This window comes from Cupressus sempervirens, chromosome 7, assembly GCF_028749045.1.
Source record: "Cupressus sempervirens isolate cs-2001-9-10 chromosome 7, ASM2874904v1, whole genome shotgun sequence".
NCBI lineage: Eukaryota > Viridiplantae > Streptophyta > Pinopsida > Cupressales > Cupressaceae > Cupressus > Cupressus sempervirens.
In genome coordinates this window covers 497426588-497448570 of record NC_143124.1, presented here as the reverse complement: position 1 = coordinate 497448570, position 21983 = coordinate 497426588, and positions in this window count along the sequence as shown.

Sequence of the window (21983 nt, the reverse complement as noted above, 5' to 3'; positions counted from 1 at the left end):
CCTTGTTAAAAAAGCTTATGTCCCTTGAGTTTGCTATTGAGACTTTGTATGATGTTGATGTTGCCTCCTTGTTCACTTTCTTGCCACCTTGTCCAACCACTATCCTTTGTCTTTTTCATTGCAACTTCATCCAAATGATATCAAACTCTTCTATCTTTCTTGGATGCCAGACTGTGATCTGCATTTCTTTAGCTTTGTCTTGGACTATAAGAATTTTCAATATTGCGCCAATATCTGGTGGCTTCTTTATTTGAGGTACCTGAGCTCTACATGAAGTAATAATTTTCATCTTCACCCAAGGTTTGCTTTGCCTTGGTGACACAAATACAATACTTTGACTATTCAACATGACATTTGCCAAAAATGATGGTTTTATCAACAATTTTAACCTTGTTATTTACACAACTTCAGTCCTCTGTTTGCCTCTTATCTTATTCCAATCTTTCTTTCCAATAAAAAATAAAAAAAAATTAGCCTCTCCAAGGTCTATGTCCCTATTCTCTACATAAATTAATATCTTTTCTACCCATTTTATTGATTCAATCTTCAAATGGTCTTCCTCTTTACTACTATCATCAACATTTTTAGTCATAGTGCTGACTGTCTACCCCATTTTTACTTCATGTTGTAGGGACTTCATTTCCACATCATGTTCCCACTCTTCTTATATTTCCTCTTGACCCTTACTATCCTCTATTTTGGATACTTTTTCTTCCTTTGGTTTAGTCATTTGGTCTAACTTAGTGACAATTTCTTCTCCATCTGCCTAATCCCCTATCTTAACAGGTTGCTCAATTTATTTATCCTCTTGACTCTCAACTTTTTTCTCAGATTTTGCCTACTTCATTATTAATACCTCTAGTCTCCTTCCTCTTTCTTCATTCTTTTCTAGTGCCTCCTTCAAACTTCTAATCTCCTCTAACATGCTCTCCTCCTCTTCTTTCTATCTTGTCTTTCTCCTTTCTTCTTCCTTTTTTCTTCTCAAGGCATCTTTTTAATGTACCCATGCCTTCCATACTTCTTCCAAATGTGGTGTCATCCTCGGTGCCCCTCAAACAAAAAAATAATTACCACTTCAACAACAACTAAAACAAAATCTTTCCCACTTTTATCAAACTTCTACAACTAGCACAATTATGCTCTCTAATATGGTGTAATCCTACTTTGATACCAAATATTTTGTAAGGAGGAGGTTGTGATACTTGTTTCTTATTACCAAAATCTATTAGAAGGTTTCTTACAAGCCTTTCAAGAAAATTTGATTCTGTCCCTTAGGACTCTTCCAAGGTTAGAGACTAGGTAGTTGGCCTTTTCCTCATGCCACACTCACCTCTACCAAGTATCTCTACCTATACCTTCACCAAAACCCAAACAACTATCTCTCAAACCTCACAACACCTCCACTACCTTACTCCCTCTAGGATATTTCACAACACCATGCCCCAAATGCTTCCAAAAGGCTTAAATCATTGCCAGGAAAGAGATTTCAAACATTCAAAAGGTGTTATACACCTTAGTGGGCTTCAAAAATGCAAATTCTAACATACATACCTAATGAGGGCTCTTCCTTGTATCCCTTTATTGGAGTTTATGTAATAAATAAAATTCTTTCAAATATCTCCCACAACTAAAGGTGGATTCAAACACCCTTTATTGAACTCTCTCCAACTCCAAAATATTAGGTTCTAACTCGTTCATTAAGACACATAACTCACAGGCCCTAATCTAGGAAAATAGGCCTAAAGAATATACTCAAAATATAACTTCTCCAAACTCTCAAATAACAATACCAAATGAACTTGAATTTACCATTACCTTATCATTACCTCTCCAACTTTTGACTTTCAAGCGCCTAGTCCTTGCGGAGATATCCAAACCTTCAAACCCTTGATATAATGAAGGTTTCATTGTTGAATACTATAATTAGCCTTCAAAATCCAATACTTCATTTGTTATAATCTTCACAAAGGTTCCTCAACATCCCGAGAATATATATAAACCTTTAAACACATATGCAACCCTAACTAACCCTCTATCATGTTTTCTAATTATCGATTCTCTATATTTTCTTGCTCACAACAACATATAACATGCTGATTCACGACCATGCTAATATGGGGGGAACAAGTCTATGAGTTATGAGAGGATAATCCCAAAAATACAAAACCTTTAATAATATTTCCTTACCCAGTGAAATGAGAACAACAAATCACTAAGTCATCTTGCTCTCAAAATATGAAGGAGTTACTATCTGAACAATAAACAGTGATGTTGCTAATAATACAAGGATGCTAGGAAAAAATTAAACATCAATAATAATAATATCCTTCATTATCATATACCTAGGAGCTTGAGGATCACCATAACCAAGAGATATGAGAGAAGCAATAGAATTTCATAAAATAACTAGTTTATTATACAAAATCACACACCATGTTATTCATCTTTCTCCTCCACATCTCTTCCTCTATCTCTCCAGATGAGATTAAATTTTTTAATACAAAGACATGACCTTCCACATCCTCTAAGAGCTTTTCCAAGATGGATGACTCTCCATGTACCAAAACTTGTTAGCTTTTTGCAACCTATTTTTGACAGCAATGTTTTGACAATTTTACATTATTTTATGCTTCCACAAGCTTTGTAGGCACCCTAAATATGTCCAAAATCTTATTATGACCTTTTTAACACTCTATCTATTTCCTTACATGGGATTTCTGACATTTTGACTCTCTTTGACCCACATTGCTTAAAACATGAGCTTGGTCAACATGACCTTAATTGAACACTTAATAACATAAAATGAAATAACTATTACCCTAATCTAACATGAATAAAAAACATGCTAATTATGATTCAAAATTCCATGGGAGATGACTAGGGTGCTGCTACACCATGGTGAAAAGTTTTCTTGACATCTAGTTATTCAAGATGCAAGTCATTTGCAGCCAAAAGACTTAGTATAGTTCTAATTGAAGTCATTTTTACAATAGGGAAGAATATTTCATCAAAATCTATATCATTTCTCTATGAAAAACCCTTTAGCACAAGTTTGGCCTTATACCTTTTCTTTCCTCCATCTTCCTCCTTCAACCTATAAACCCATTTGTTAGGAAAGGCTCTTTTTCCTTCAGGTAGAGGGACTAAGTCCCAAGTCTTATTTTTTGACAAGGTGTCCATCTCTTCTTTCATGCCCAACTTCCATTTTTTTTTGGCATCCACCTGCATTTATTCTTCATATTCTTCTAGTTCACTAGAATTAGTCAAAAAAATGGAATACAAAGAAGGAGAAAACCTTATAGGATGTCTACTTGATCTTGTAGAATGTCTAACACTTACAGGAGCTTGTGGGATAACCTATTCTTCCTGAGGATTAGGTACTAGTGTCCTTTCAATTTTAGGAGTCTCAACTGACACCACATATTTTTGTTTGACTTGTTCATGGTAATTTTCCTACAACTGTTCTTTATACATGACCCCCTCATTGAATACAACATCTCTACTTTTGATTCTTTTAATATTTTCAAAATCCCATAAGCGATAACCATAGTCATCTACTCCATATCCAATTAAGGTACATTGTAGAGTTTTAGCATTAAGCTTGATTCTATTTTCTTTAACAACATGGATAAAATCTTCACAACCAAAAGTTATAAAAAATGTATAATTTACCTTTTTCTAGTCCATGCTTCCTCTAGCATACCATCATCCAAAGGGATTGAAGGTCCTTTGTTTATCAAATAAACAACAATGGTTTACAAAATTTGCCCAGAAATGAAGAGCAAACTAGCATGCAATCTCATGCTCCTTGCATGTTCCATGATTGTCCTATTCATTCTTTCTAACACCCCATTTTTTTGTGGGGTTCTTGGAATTATCTTCTACCTTTGAATTCCATAAATAGAACAATAATCTTCAAAGGCTTTTCTGCAATACTCACCTCTATTATTGGATCTAAGACACGTAAACTTCTTTCTTATCTCATTCTCAACCAAAGCTTTCCATTTCCTAAATATTTCAAAAATTTCAGATTTTTGTTTCAAGAAATACACCCATGTTTTCTTGGTTGAATCATCTATAAAAATAACATAATAAAGAGAGCCACCAAGAGATGATACTTGAGCTAGTCTCGATACATCTAAATGTAGTAGCTCTAACTTCTCACTCTTCTTTTCTTTCCCAACTTTGAGAAATTTGACTCTTTTCTATTTTTTGTAAACACAATTTTCATAGAAATTTAAATCAATATTTTTTAGTCCTAGCAATAGATTTTTAGAGTGAAGGATTTTCATCACTATCTCACTCCTATGCCCAAGCCTATTGTGCCACATTTTTTAATCTATTCTTGCAAAATCTATAGTAACTTTCCTTGCATTAACAATATCAGTAACAACCAAGGTAGAATAAGTGTTACAAGTACAGATATATAATATGCCTACCCTTACACCCTTATCTACTACTAATGAACCTTTAATGACCTTCCAAATATTGTCTGAAAACATGACTATGCATCCTTCACTACCCAATTGTCCAACATAAATTAAATTTATTCTTAAATTAAGGATATGCCTTAACTCCTATAGTATCCAGTCATTTCCATTTGGAAACTTGATCTTTATTTTTCCTTTCCTAACAATGGGATAGGGCCCATCATCATCCAAATATACTTGTCCAAAATCACCTTGAGCATAATCTTGAAAATATTTTTGATGGTGTGTAGCATGGAATGAAGCCCTAGAATCTATTACCTAGGAATCATTAACATTATTTAAACATAAGATTAAAGAATCTTTTAACATATTACTTGCAGCATTAGCTTCTTTACTATCATCTTTATTTTCTTCTCCTTGTTTGTTTTTCCAAGACCAATAATCTTTCTTCAGGTGACCAGGTTTTCTATAGTAACACCAATCTTTCTTTCCTTTAGATTTAGAATGTCCTTTTTTGTACTTGCCTCATGACTTGTCATGCGAAGGCCCCTTTTTTTTTGCCTTTTTCTTACTCTGTTTCTCGATGTTTAAAGTAAAATCCAATGAGGTCATAGTTTCACCTATGCTTTTCCTTCATATTTCCTCACTTAGGATAACACCAACAACTTCATGAAATTTCAAAGTATTTGAACCAAAGAAAGAGTTACTTATAGTCTTAACCAAGATATTCCAAATTTTTGGCAAAGAACATATGATTAAGAGAGCCCAAACCTCTTCATCGAATGAACTTTGTATGGATGACAATTAAATGGTAACTATGTTACATTCATTTAAATGATTCTCTATAGATCCTCCCTCTCCCATTTTCATATTAAAAAAATGCTTCATAAGAAATATCTTATTCAAAGGTGAGGGTTTCTTAAATAACATAGCCAATACATCTCCATCATCATTACTATCATTTTTTCCTTTGATATGTTGAATGTCACAGATGGTGCAAGGCATAGTCAAATAGATCCTAGTGCCTTCCTATCCAAGATCTCCCAATCTTCATTTGTGATAGTTCTGTGTTTCTTGTCTTCTCCTTCTAATGGCTTCCATAGATCCTTTTGATATAGGTAATCTTCCATCTACATTTTCTATAACTGGGAATTTTAGCTATTGAATTTTTCAATCTTGAATCTAGAATCCTCCATTGCGCCCACTCAAATCTAAAATTCTTGTCAATCTACAACAACAAACCTTTCTTTGATACCAATTGTAAGGGTTTGAAAGATCCAAAATAATGCAAAAATAAATAGTTATATGCAGAAATAATAGAAGAAAACACAACAAACATATAAAACACATAGATTTAACATGGTTCACCCAAAACTCAGGCTACGCCCACCTACACAGCATTCAACCTTTCTATTATCTAGCAAAAACATTCACAAACATTACAATGCATTATGCATCTTAGCTGCTTGTAAAATTTTTTTAGGGTAACCTCTAAAATTGCCCACTTTAGGGTTTTTAAATTGTTAGTTTTCTTTTCGTAAAAAATAACAAAAAGGGCACCATAGCATCAATCCCCACTACATGACCAGTTGCCACAATATTAACACTTTTTTCTTTCATATTCTTTTTTCATCTTCTTTCTGCTAAAGTAGTATTTTATTGTCTTCTTTCCCCCATAATAATCCTTTTATTACTCTGCTCATCCATAGTATTATGTTTGTCAACATCAATGATGTATTTATATGTCCTACTCTTTTTACGTGTGGAGCCCTGGTTAATTTGGGGATAATTCTTCCTATTTGAAGGGATTTCAACTAGCATAGTTTCTTGAAGGATTTTTTTAGGGCCACTAGCCAACACAAAAGGCTCAACACTAGATTTTTTAATGGGTAACATGGTTAGGGTTTTCTTTTCTAGGGCTTGCAATAGGGGATGTGTAGTAACCTTCTTATCTTAACAAGTATTGGCATGATTGTGAAGATAGTATAAGTACACTTGGACTAGGTTGGGAGACAAAGTTACTTTTGGTACTCCTTGATTTCATAACTTCAAAACTTTATGCATGGGTAAAACTCTATGATAAAATCTTACATTCTTAACATAAAAGAATGGTACCTCTCTACTTGGAAACCAATAATCAACTAGGTTCTTCTTATGCTACAATATGTTTATACTTTCATATGCATCATGTATTGCTTCTGATGTTAGATATATATTTGCATTATACACTTGATAATGTTATATATAATGTCTTTAGGAGATTAGGTGTATAGTTGAATTTTTTCATTCTCTATATCTTATTCTAAATTTATTATTTATGATTTCAATTCCTTGTTTATAATAGTATACTTATTAGTTGTTCTTAATTTAACCCCACTAACCCATGAGGCCTTATATATGAGTGTGTTTACTCTACTTGGTGTCTTCTAGATGAGGAAAGTAATCCTAGTCACTTCCTTGGAAGATCTATATGATGTCACAATCCTTTTCCTTGTCTTTTATTATTTCTATATACATATAAATATATATATATATATATATATATATATATATATATATATATATCTATGTATGTATGTATATATGTATGTATACATACATATGTATATATACATATGTATGTATACATATATACATACATACATACATACATATATACATACATATATATATATATATATACATATATATATGTATAATATATATGTATGTATATATATATATATATATATGTATATATATAATATATATGTATGTATATCTATATATATGTATATATATGTGTATATATATACACACACATATATATCATATATATATAGATATACATATATACATATATATACATACATATATACATTCATATATATATTATATGTATATATATACATATACACACACACATATATATATACATATATATATGTATATATATGTATATATGTACATATGTATATATATACATGTACATATGTATATATATACATATACATATATATGTATATATATACATATATATATATATATGTATATATATATGTATATATATATGTATATATATATATATATGTATATATATATTTATATATATATATGTATATGTATATGTATATATATATGTATATATATATATATATATATATATATATATATATATATATATATATATATATATATATATATATATATATATATATATATATATATATATATAATCTTGTTTGTTGGTGATGTGGGTATGTGTAGGTACTAGGCATCAACTCCACTTGGCTACACAGGTTTGAATGTGCTTGACAATCGTTGAACTAGCTATTGTTAAAATGAAATACAACCATGATCAATGTAGGCCTCCTTATATCCTTCGAAATCTAATATGAATTATGTCACATAGTACAGGGATTATGTTTTTATCATTTCTTTTTATAGTTTGATTGATAGATTTGAGTGTTTATAATTATGTGTTCATGATATGGATTCTTATATTTTCATGTATATTATCTATGACATATATTTTGGTATATTTATATAAGTATATATCGATGCACACATATATCCCTATATAAAGATACATTATTATATAGTTTGTCTGCTTAAGTATCTATCTATATTATAAATTATTTGTGAGTGATTTATTTATACACTAAGTTATAAAGAGAAATTTATTAAAATATAAATAAAATAAAATATAAAAGGGATAAAATAAAAATCATAATTATTTAGAAGAGAGTAATAATGTGTATTCAAGGGAAAAAGGTAATGGGTGTTAACTATTAGCCATTCTTGCCCCCTTGCCAAATTTGATTTTTTTCCTAGGGTGACAACATGTCCAATGGTTAGATTTGAATTATTGAAATTTAAGTTTGCATACATGCATAATAGGGGTATGTAAAACTTTGGAATTTCCCTTTATCCCTAAGGCTTGACCTTATTTATATTTTCATGTTATATGCTTGAGGAGTTTCAAGTTATGACCTTGTGATTGCCCTTGTTCGCATAGTTGTGAGCCATTTGGACTTAACCATCAAAAAGGCTGCTAGCATGCAAAACAACTATCTCTATAGTTAGTGCATCTTTGGAAGCAGTTAAGGGCTTAAGGATTTGAAGGTTATGTGGTTGCGATAAAATATGTTGTAGTCAATTTCAATGTTTCACATCATTGCAAAGGATTAAGGGTTCCCCTGGGTTAGAGTTGCAAAGCAACGATCCCTTTTGTTCTCAACATCACTCAAGGTTAAGGATAATCTGGAGTTAGGGTGGCACCACTATGAGATGCCCTTGATTACAATGTCATAGGTGGTTAGGAGTTAATTGGAGTTGAGGTTGTGAAGAAATAAAATACCTTTATTGCATCATCACCAAATTAGCATCAAGTTTAAGAGATCAAGTCACGATGGCACAATAGCAATCAAGTTCATAGTTAGCATGGCTTCACAACATTTTATGCTAGCATTTAGTTCCTGGTGGTGTGTTCATGATTTATCCTTGGTTTCATAGTCTCATGGTCAAGTTTACATGAAGAAAACCTTAGAAGGCCCACATCCCCCTACCCATTGGACATAAGTAGATTGATGGTCATTGCATGCATGATTTTCAAAGATACACAAGAGTTAATTAAAGTAGGGAAGCAAGAAAATTTTGCATGGGCAAGTGGGATCAAATTCAATATGTGGGTCATAGAAAGAAGAATATGTTAGAAAATTGACAAGGTATCTTGATATGATTGGTCAAGTGTACTAAACTATGCAAGGGGCTTTAGTTTTTTGCGATCATCTGATCTTAAAGGATCAATGACCATTGTATTCCCACATTTTCAAGATGTTTAAAATTTAGCCATTATAAGAATAAAAAGAGCTGCCATGTGTCTACATGGGTCCCTAGTTATGATTTCTTCATCACATCATCACAAGGTAAAGAAATCTCATCAAGTAAAGACCCTTACTTTCAATTGATATTAGTCAATCGATAATGCTTTAGTGTTTGAAGTTGTGATGATGTGATGGTCAAATCCACAGTCAAATTCAATGCCTTTGCTCCATCAAGAGTGACTAAGGTTGACCTAGGGTCAAAGCTACAAAGTGATGATCTCCTTTGTTCACACTGTCATATGGATTCAAAGGTAACCCATGGTTAAGGTGGTAAAGTAGTGATTTCTTTGGTCATAGTTTCATAGGGTTAAATGAAGGAAACTATTGGTAGTTGCAACTAGTAATCATAGTTAAAGGTTGGTCTTTAGATAGTCGTAGGTATTGAGGATGCGGTTAAGTTTTAAGTCACGACAATGTGATAGGTAGTGATAGCATTTGAGTTTCAAAGGTCCCATCATTGCAAGGTATGAAAAAAACTTCTTTTATCTATTTTGAAGGAATTTATCATCGTATGAAGCAAGTATATTTGAATCGATGTATTCCTTTGAAAAATTTCAATGATCCAAATTGTGACATTGCAAGAATCTGGAGCTGTATCAATTTTGGTCTTAATCATCAGATCTTCCAGGATCAATGGATGACATATGTGCACTTTTTAATGGTACATGGTGTTTAACTAAAGTGGGAATAGAATAAGTGGGCCCAATATTTTTAGTTCTTGTTTTCATAGCATTGCAAGAGCCAATTTTGAAGGGATAATTCATCGAACAAAGGTTGACTCATTTAGTCAACATGTATTGCACCAAGGAAGCAAGAATGGAGATCTTTCAATTTTGTGATAGACCATTGATTGTAAGGTCACAACACAAGAAATGAGATCTTTTGATTTCATGATAAGTCTATTAACATGAGATTGGGAGGGTAAAAGATTAAAGAAATGATGTTATGATAGCTACACTTTCATGGTATCATAAAATCATGTGATTGAATAATTATAAAAGACCTGCAACTACATGATAGGTAGAAGATCATAAGATCTCAAGGGTAGACAGGTAGAGTTCCAAAGCTACAAGGAAGAAGTTTTCACAGCATCATAAGATCGTGAGATCAAAAAATAAGGTGAAGTTCTAATAACACAAGAATGATATGATCAAAAGATCTTAGGGGTCTGAGTGCTTGTTGTCGATGCTATGCCAAGGTATTTTCATGCATTCATGTTCTCATGTGATCATAGGATTGTGCAATTGAAAGGAAGGAGAAAATGGGACCCATGGCTAGATGAAGTAGAGGTGTATTGTGAAATTGTGAAGGTAAAATTTGATGCTTCTGAGGCTATGATATTGAAGGATAACTGATGATTATAAGATTGTAATGGCCACTTTCTTAGTTGAAGATGATATGAAGGGTTTAACTACATTGACAATCATAAGATCATAGGTTTCTTGGTTGATTATGATAAAGTTGTTTCACTTGTTTGAGCTAGATTATATAAGAGGCTCTCTAGCCAATAAAATTGCAACAAAGGTATAGGGCGATGGTTGACTTTTGTTGACATCCTGATATATCTAATTTGTCTTGTCAGGAATGGAGCAAGTAATTATTTAATGGAAGAATTGATATTTTGATCATCTACAACTACTTCTTATGTTTTCCATGCTTGTTTGATGCAAGTAACACTCCATCGCTGCATGGTTTATCCATCTACCCATTTAGAGTGTTATAGCCACCATTTCTATCTTCTCAGGGATTGGGTTGGTATGAAGGATATGATTTATTGCATTCAGATGTGTACCATGATAAAATCATCCCCAGATTTGTAGTGATTGTTCTCTTGAACCATTAATGCAGTATTTTTTTAGCTTTCAATGAAAGTTATCTAGGTTATGCCTCCACCCTATAAAAAAAAGTGTTGTTGTTCAAAAGGTTCTCTTTTGTTTGATCTTTTAGAGATATTCTCTATAATTTTTTTTTTATCTCTTGCTCTATAGAAATCTCCTCCATCATATCCATTCTTAAATAATCAAGCTTGTGCACTACTTGTGACCTCACTTTCTAAATGCATTTTGACAATTTTAATATCATATGATCATGTTCAATTTGGATGACTGGTTTGATTAAGTGAATCTATTGTATTCCTTCTCTAGTTATGTTATCTTCTTGACTTATCTAAGATATCGAGATTGAAGAAGCATAGATAATGGTTTATTTTGAGAAATCTATTGAATTCTAGTGCATTTATTGGAAAAGAAGTAGACTTACATACTATTTGGTGTATCACCCCCTTTATATTAGATTAGATAGTTTTCTTTCATGAATTCCTTCTCCCTTTTCCTCTCAAGAAGTATCTAGGTGCATCAAGATAGTTAGGAAGCTGATCTTATCTGAAGACTCAATCTCAAGTTGTAAAGTTCCACACTTTTGAGATTATTTCCATGTTACACAAGGTTTCCTTTAGGTAAGACTTTAGGGAAGGGTGCAAAGTTTTTCACCAAATTTTTTTGGCATGCCTAGCAGGATAGATATTGAAGCATTCTTAGGTCAGCTAGTTTTTTGGTGTCAAAGAGAAGAACTTCAAATTGATGTTGAGGAGATAGTGCTGCTCTTAGTATTCTAGGCCTTCAAGAGGCTCATTTTCAAGTACTTGGAAACTCTATCTCTACATCCTAGTTTCTATACCAAAGTTGCTATGATTCATGCACAAAGATCACACAAGAGCATCTTCTAGAGGTAATTTTCAATACATTGAGCTTTCATTTTCAAACCCTAGAAGAAAGAGAAATAGTTTATCTCTATCACTAGTTAGGAGTGTAATAGTAACACATACACCTATAAGATCTCTCTCTACTCCTCTTGTTGATAGGTTACAACCTAGGTTGTCATCTTTTCATTTGAATAGATCATTCTTCTATATGGAAAAACCTAGAGCCCATGCTCTTTCCACCTTCAATGGTGGAATTCCTCTCATTCTAGCCTAGAGACATGATATCCTTGTTGCTACTCTTAAAAGTATACCAAACTTCACTAGTGAAACTTCCATCTCTCCCTTAGAACATATTCAAGAGATTTCAAATGTTTGCAATATACATGATATTATAGAAGATGATGTCATTGTTATAATTTTAGCTTCATCACTAAAATGAAAGGCTTTGAAATGGTATAGAGGATTGCCTCGTAACTCTATTGCTAACTAGAATGAGTTGGGTGAAAGGATTTGTAAACATTTTGAAGATAAAAGCGGTCAACTATCACTTTTGGAGTAGTTAACTACTATTAAAAGGGAACCCTATGAGTATATGATAGACTTCAATTATAGACTTTAGAAGACATGGGATAGAATACCTATTACAGTGAAGCCTACCCTTGGTAATGTCTTTTTTTATTACCTTAGGGCCTTTAATAGTGATATTGCCACAACCTTAAAATCCATGGAAGGTGATACTTTACTAGATGCCTATGAAATTGCAATAAGGGTAGAAAATATATTGATACAAGGAGGAGAGCTAGCTCCAATGCCTCCAATGGCTTTCTTTCCTGACATGCTTAATTATCAACCTACAATAGCCCATATTCCTACTACCTCTACAAGTCAGTCTCTTGTTGTACTCCCAATAGCTTCCACATCTTCTAATGGAGTAGATAAGATTGAGGCCATGATGAAAATGATGATGCATAATATAGATAGGAAGTTGCAAGATCAAGAAAAGAAGATGGAAGACAATAATGTAGTGATGTAAAAGATGAGTAATGAGTTGTTGACCATTAAGAGGAAACAAGCTCAAAGAAATAAGCCTCCTCAACTTCATTATCAAGGCCCCATGTATAATAGGCCTCCAAATCAAGGATAGGGTCATGCCCCACATAGTCAAAATAAACCTACTAGTATTGCCCCTTCTGTAAATGCAAATGCAAACCCAAATAGAGAATTAGTTCCTCAGAATAATCTTTCTCAAGATCATGATTTTTTCCCTTCTTTTAACTATTCCTATGGATATTGTATGTGCTAGAAGTAGAATCATTCCTAGCACTAACTACATAAGAGCAAGCAATAGGATAGAAATATAATGCTAATCAGCCTATTGATGCTTCTCATTTACAACAACATGATGATTTTTTTTCATGAATCATCAACTAGAGGAACACTGTCATATCAATCATAATGCCATAGCTCATAATACTAGAAGCAAACAAAGAGTTATTCAGGATGCCATACCCCCTCCACCAAATCAATCTTCAACTTCAAGTGCTACTCCTCATGTGCTAGTGATGAATCCACAATCAAATGTTGTTCCTCAACAAAGGCAAGATGTGGGCAACAAGAAGTCTACTGAGTCACAAACTACTCAATTTTAGTCATTAGTCTTTGTTTCTACTAAGGCCCCAACCAAAGGAGTTAGTACTCCTCTCAATATTGTTGATCACATAAAGAGGGCTACTATTAATCTCTCCATATGGGATGTTGTTGTTGCTATACAATCATAGAAGAGGTTGTTGCAACAAGAGCTAGAGAGCATAGAGGTGAAAGACTAGTCACCCAGAGAAGAAAATGAAACAAGCCTAGTGCAACCAACAAAAGAAGAAGAGACAAGTGAGAAAAATAGACCTCTACCCTTTTATGTTACTCTGATCATAGGAGATGGGATAGTCCATAATTACATGATTGATTTTGGGGCTAGTAGCTCTGTAATGCCTAGGTGTGTAGCTAATCTCCTTGGCATCAAATATGAGCCATTGGTTAGGGATGTACTCTAGTTAGATGGTAGCTTTGTCAAAACAATAGGAATCCTAAAGAATGTGGAAATGCCATTGCATTCATGCCCTGGTTGCACTATATGTAAGAAATATCAGTAGTTGAGGTCAAGCCACATTTTTCTATCTACCTCTCTAGGGATTTCACTACACAAATAGGTGGTTATATTGCATTTGACTGGACCTATATGTTTATTAGAATAATATATGGGATAAAAACTTCCATAAGGGAAGAGCCTCTATCCCTCAATCATATAGAGACCAACACTCCTAGTCCCATAAACATTAATTGCAAAATTCATGAATTAGATGATGAAGATATAGCACATGAGCCTTTTACTTCCTTGATAGAAGTGTTTGATTACCTTTTGGATGAGTGGGCCATTGCTTATCAATTTGATCCAATACAAGAAGCTAGGGAGATAGTTCTTGGAACTTATTATATATTTGAAGAGGATTTTCCTATTCTCAATCTCATGAAAGAGAAAGAATATACAAGGAGATTATGGAGCATTTTTTTGATGGCTCAAGAAATAAATGCTAGTTTCATGCTTGTTTCTCCTAAATTGGAGAAGTACTATTTTTCTTATAGATTCCAATTCAGGTACACCAACAACATAGTAGAGTATGAGGCTCTAATCCAAGGTCTCCAACTTGCACAAAGGAGAGGCATTAAGTTCTTGAAGGTATATGGGGATAGTGAGTTAGTTTTAAATCATATTAGGAATTAGAATGTTAAAAAAAAAAACTTCTCAAATCATACAAGCATAGAGTTTGGGATTTTCTTGAGATTATCGAAGCATTTAACATCCAGAGTGCCCCTAGAAGAGAAAAAAAACATCTTGATGGGATTGCAGCCATTGTTGTCCACTATGATATACCAGAATATGTTTCTAATGAAAAGGAGCAACATATCACAATTTTTGTAAGGCCTGATGCTCATGATAATTGCACAAATTGGTAGGTGTTTGGTTCTGATGTGCAAATTATCAATTTTTTGAAAAATTAGGCAGAGTTCTTTGTAGAAAACTAGTCTTAGCTCCAAATTCAATATGAGGCCTAGAACATGAGCCTAAACTCCAAAAAATTACCTAAGAGTCTAGTCACCTTAGAAGGAATTTTCAACTCTGATGATCAAACAAAGGGAAAAGGTTCAAATCTGACTGTAAGGGAGGATGTCTACACACCTATCACTATTGCTAATGGAAGGATTCTTTGTTTGAGAAGGGTATGCTCTGAAGTTGAACAAGAATTTTTTGTTTATTTATGTCAAGAATTAAATGATGTATTTTCATGGACATATGATGATTTAAAGGGGTTCAACCCAAGCTTATTTCAGCATACCATAGATTTAAACCATGATGCTGAGCTTGTTAGGTAGAAACAAAGGCTAGTCAACCCTAAGAATGAACCATTAATGAGAAAAGAATTGTCAAAGCTCATAGAAGATATTATTATCTTCCCCATCAAGCATTCCTCATGGGTGGCTAATCTTGTTCTTGTCAAGAAAAAGAATGAAGAAATTAGACTATGTGTATATTTTAGGGACCTTAATAAGGCATGCTAGATAGTTAGTGGTTCAAAAAGATTTTATTTCTTAGATATCTTTTTAGGCAATAATCAAAAACTTGTCCATGAGTAAGATCAAGATAAGAAAACTTTCACTACCAAATGGGGTACCTATGCCTATTGTAAGAGTCCATTTGGACTAACCAATGTAGGTACCACATTTTAGAAGGAAATGGATATGGGTTTCAAAGGTAGTGTATCTTGATGATATAACTATCTTTCCAAAACATTCAACATATCATATTGATCATTTAAGGTAGGTATTTGTTAGATGCAAAGAGTATGGTGTGTCCTTGAATCCCAAGAAATGTGTGTTTTCCACCGAGCAGGGAAAAATTCTTCGACATATTGTATCTAAGGAGGGTTTAACCATTGATCTAGAAAGAACAAAGGCAATTCTTTCCCTCCTACTTCCTATTCATAAGAAGGGGCTACAAAGCTTCCATGGTAGAATTAACTTTGTAAGGAAATTTATTCCTAATCTTGCTACCATGGTCAAGCCTCTTACAACCATGCTAAAAAGAATATGATTTCCACTTGGACTAAGGAAGGGAGGGCTAGTTTTGAAGAGATCAAGGAATCAATTGCATCAGCTTGCACTCTTTTCAATCCAAAGTTTGATAGAGACTTCATCCTTTACTCCCTTGGAGGAGGGTCAAGTATATTAGTTGTTCTAATACAGCTAAATGAGGAAAATTTGGAACAACCCTTTGCTTTCTTTAGTGAAGGGCTTAATGATTATGAGGGAAGATATAGCTATGTAGAAAACTAGCTCCTTGCTATTGTAAGGGCTCTCAAAAAATTTAGACATCTCTTGTCTCACAACAAAGTCTAGGTTTTAGTTCCAAATGCAAGTGTGAAGGATTCCTCTTGAATAAAGATGCCAATGGAAAATGGGTTGGATGGATTACCAGAGTCATAGAATATGAAATTGATATCAAGATCATCAAGGGAGTAAGAAGTAAAGGGATATGTGAGTATATAACTTCATCCTTTAGGAGACTTGAGGAGACTATCCTCTTAATTCAAGGTGAGAAACTAGTAGAAAATGAAGATCAGATTGATTGGTTGCATGACATGACAACCTTCTTGTTAGAAGGAAAATATCCCCAAGGCTTAGATAGAGAAAAAAGAATAAAATTCAGATGATAAGCTATTCCCTATGTCTTGGTGGATGAAATACTATTTAGGAAGGATTTTGATGGAGTCCTACTAAGATGAGTATAGATTGATCAAATTAGTAGGTTGCTGAAAGAATTTCATGATGGCCCTACTGGTGGTCATTTCTCAACCAGAGTTACTACAATGAAGATAATAAGGGTTGGCTATTATTGGCCAACCCTATTCAATGACTATTAGGAAAAGGTAAGGAAATGTGAGAAATGTGCTTTCTTCTTAGGTAAGAAAAGATTAGCTAAACTCCTTCTCCATCCCATTTAGGTTGATCAACCTTTTACTCAATGGGGTTTGGATTTTATTTTCCTAATAAACCCACCCTCTAGTGCTAGTCACAAATGGATCTTGGTAGCCATAGATTATTTCACAAGGTGGATAGAGGTAGTGGCTTTGAAGGATGCAACAGAGGCCTTAGTGGTTGAATTCCTTGATAGATTTGTAACTAGATTTGATGTTCCATCAACCATTATATCTGATAATGCCAAATCTTTTGTTGGAGCTCATATATGCTCTTGGGCTCTAGAACTTGGGGTATATTTGAGCACATCTTCAAACTATTATCCCCAAGGGAATGGCTTGTCCAAATCCTCTAACAAGAACCTTATTAGAATCATAAAGAAGAAAATTGAAGATAATTAGAGGAGTTGGCATGCCAAGTTGAAAACTGCCCTTTGGGCTATAATAATCACACCTAAGAGAGCAATAGGGAATTCACCCTTTTTAATGGTATATGGAAAGGAAGCTAGGTTTCCCATTTCAATAGATTTATCCTCTCTTGAGCTAGCTTATCAATTGGAGCTGGAAGCAAGTGATCCCATGAAAATTAGGTTGGTAGAACTGATTGGTTTAGAAGAGAAGAGACAACAAGCTATGCATACAATTGAGGCTTGTCAACAATAGGTCAAAAGAAGTTTTTTTAGGAAGGTTACAACTAGAATTTTTATAGAAGGAGACCTTATTCTCATGTGGGATGTAGATAGAGCTAAACCAAGGAGAAACTCCAAATTTGATGCTATGTGGAGTGGTCCTTATGTCATCACTAGTGGAAAGAAGGCCAACACTTTCCACCTATCCATGCCTAATGGTGATATTCTACTAATTCTAGTTAATGGAATTCACATTAAGCCTTACTTGTAGAGAAGGTTAGGGTTTTATGTATATAATAGTAAGTTTCTTGTTTTCAATAAGTGCACAAACATGGGCTTCTCCCCAAGAGGTAAAAAAAAGTTTTGAAATTTTTAGGTTGTAGAGAAGACAAGATCTTTGTGGGGGTTTTAGTCAGTATGCAAGGTTTCATTTTTTGTGACTCCATAGCCCAACGAATGCTCAAGACCACTAATTGCATGCTTAGTAGGCTAGCATCCCCTTTGAGTCACCAAAATTGTTAGCCATTCTTCCCCCCCACCAAATTTGAATTTTTTCATAGGGTGACAACATGTCCAATGGTCAAATTTGACTTATTCAAATTTAAATTTCCACACATGCATAATAGGGATACGTAAAACTTTTTCTTTTCCCTTTATCCCTAAGGCTTGACATTCTTAATATTTTCATGTTATATGCTTGAGGATTTTAAAATTGCAACCTTGTGGCTATCCTTGTTCACGTGGTTGTGGGCCATTTTTACTTAACGATCAAATAGGTCATGAGTATGTGAAACAATTATCTCTATAGTCAGTTCATCTTCACAATCAGTTAAGGGATTATAGATTTGAAGGTTTTGAGGTTGTGATCAAACATATTTTAGTCAATTTTAGTGTTTCACATCACCACCGAGGATTAAGGGTTACCCTAGGTTAGAGTTGTGAAGTGGTGATTCATTTTGTTTGCAATGACTCAAGGTTAAAGCTAATATGGAGTTAGGATGGTGACACTGTGAGATGGACTTGATTAGAATGTCATAGGTGGTTAAGAGCTAATTGGAGTTGAGGCTACAAAGAACCTTTATCACATCATCACTGAGTTAGCATCAGGGTTAAGAAATTAAGTCATGATGGCATGATAGAAGTCAAGTTCATGGTTAACATAGCTTCAAAAAAAATTATTCTAGCATCCAATTCTGGGTGGTGAGGTCATGATTTATCCTTGGTCGCATAGTTGTACAGTCAAGTTTACCTAAAGAATACCTTAGAAGGCCCACATCCCCTAGTTGTCAAATCTAAGTAGATCAAGGGTAGTCACTTGTGCACTTTTTGAACATACACAAGAGTTAACTAAAGTAGGTAAGCGAGAAGTTGTCACATGGACAAGTGGGACCAGATTCAATATGGTTGCCACAAAATAAATAATATGTTAGGAAGTTTATAGGGTGTCTTGACTTGATTAGTCAAGTTTACTAAATTATACAAGGGGCTTCTATTTTATTGTAATTATAGAATCTAAAAGGATCAATGGCTATCATATTCTTGCATTTTTAAGATGCTCAAACTTTAGCCATCACATGAATAAGATGAGCTACCATGTGTCTAGATGGGACCCTAGTTATGATCTCTTCATTTGCAAGGTAAAGAAATTTCATCAAGTGAGGACCCTTTCTTTCAATCGATAATGCTTCAGTGTTTCAAGTTGCGACGATGTAATTTTAAGGTCCATAGTAAAATTCAATGTTTTTCATCCATCATAAGTAATTAAGGTTGACCTAGGGTCAAAGCTACAAAGTTACAATCTCCTTTGTTAGCACTATCACATGAAGTCAAAAGTAAACCATGGTTAAGGTGGCAAATTATTGATTTCTTTGATTGTGGCTTCACAAGGTTAAATGAAGGAAAATGTTCGTGGTTGCTACTGGGTGATCATGCTTAAGGGTTAGTCTTTGCATAGTCACACATATCAAGGATGTGGTTAAGTTTTAAGTCACGATGGTACAATAGGCAGTGATAGCATTTGAGTTTCAATAGTCACATCATCACAAGGTGTGAAGATAGCTTGTTTTATCTATTTCAAATGAATTATTCATCAAATGAAGCAATTATATTTGACTTGATGTATTCCCTCAAAAAATTCAAGGATCCATGTTGTGACATTGTGAGAATCAGGAGCAGTATAAATTTTGGTCTTCACCATCAGATCTTTCATGATCAATGGCAAGTGTATGTGTGCTTTTTAAGGTATATGGTGTTTAACTAAAGTGGGAATATGAGAATTGGACATGTGAATTATCCCTATAAAGGAAAGTTTTGTCATTGTTCAAAAGGCTCTCTCTTTTCTAATATTTTAGAGATATTCTTTATAATTGTTTTTCCTCTTGCTCAATAGAAATCTCCTCTATCATATCCATTCTCAACAGTCAATTTTGTGCACTCCTTGTGGCCTCACTTTCTGAATGTATTTTGACAATCATAATATCATATGATAATGTTCATTTTGGATAATTGGTTTGTTTAAGTGCACCTATTGTATTCCTTCCTAGTTATGTTATCTTCTTGACTTATATAAGATATTGAGATTGAATAAGAATAGATAATGGTATATTTTGAGAAATCTATTGAATTCTAGTACATTTTTTGGAAAAGAAGTAGATATGCATACTATTTGGTGTATAACCCCCTCTATATTTGATTAGGTAGTTTTCTTTCATGCATTCCTTCTCCCTTTCCTCTCAAGAAGTAGCTAGGTGCACCCAGATAGTAAGCAAGTTGACCTTCTCCAGAGACTCAATCTTAAGTTGCAAAATCCCATACTTTTGAGATTGTGTAAGACTTTATTTGATGGCACAAACTTTTGTGCCAACATTAACCATGTGGAAGAATATGAAACCAAAACACAAATACAATGATGTGCATAAAAAAAATGGGTTATAAAGCATTGGAGATGGTATTTAGATCATCTTTGGACTATTTATTCAATATATACACCTAAAATAGCCTTAATTTACCCCTAAAATGCCTATGGAACTTGTAAAATAGTAGTTAATTACATAAACTAATGTGATTTCAGGCTTAAGAATTAGTTTTATATTAAAGGGTGGTGTATTTTTACCTAAAGGGGTATGAAAACTATTCAAGAACATTTATAAGTTGTTTAGAATGTAAATATGAATTGGGAGGAGGGCTAAGAGTTAGAAGAGAGGATGGCTATACTTTTTAGTAATATTTTTATTGAGAAAAAATAATGATACATGAGGCAGTGTTACAAATGTTTAGAATAACTCAAGGGGGGGGGGGGAGTAAGAATTAGCTACTCAAGGTCTATATGTACCATTTGAATAATTAAATATCAAACATTAACTATTTTTCTTATCTTTCTGTCACTCTATCTATATTGTACTGATAAACAAAATAAATGTTCTAAACATAACATACCTTGCTGAATGTAAACTTCATCAAATGCAATACATATAAAAAATCCAACACAAGTTTGGTACTAGGATTTTATGTGGAAATCCAACTTGGGAAAGAACCATCAACAAGATTTTACCACTTTTTCACTCTTTCAAAGTGAGCTCTATTAGGAGCCAACCCTATTAAAGGTTACAATACACACTGTTAAATGTGACCTAGTTAGGGGATTTAATCACCCTATTAGGAGTGACCTTGTGAGAGGACTTTGATCATTTCATTTAGAATGTTTCCTTGCTAAAGGATTTATATAGACTATTAAGTCCTTCAAATGACTACTAGGTCAACCTTTGATTAAAAGGATTTAAATAAAATTGTTTATAATGATTAAAAAGAAAATAGTAGGGTTTTGATCTATATGATTACAACTCACATTTGAAAGTTTAGATCACTATTTGATTCATGTGTTAATTCATTAATAAGTTCCCTTTTCATCTATGTCTCTTAACTCAGTCAACAACTCTTCAAGCAATCATCCCCCTTAGCATCAAAACTTAAGCCTTGTGCTCATATTTAATTATCGACATCAATAGCATATGCACTATAAATTCCTTTTGCTTCATCCTCACACTCACACCTATGTTCAACCTTGTACATCTCTGTTCCACCTTTCTCTATGTGCATAAAGTTTGACTCTTTACCTCCTTAAATAGGTAATTCTTGTTTTTCCATTTTCTATAATCACCATAGATCTTAGGGTTTACGATTTGGTTCATCAGATTCATTGTATTATTCTACCTTCTTGATCATCCTCTAGAAACTTTGTTGGAATCCATCTTAAATATTTACCTAATCATCTCCTTCAATTTAATGATCCAACTCATCAAACTAATGTTCAACATGGTTTACATATCCCAAGA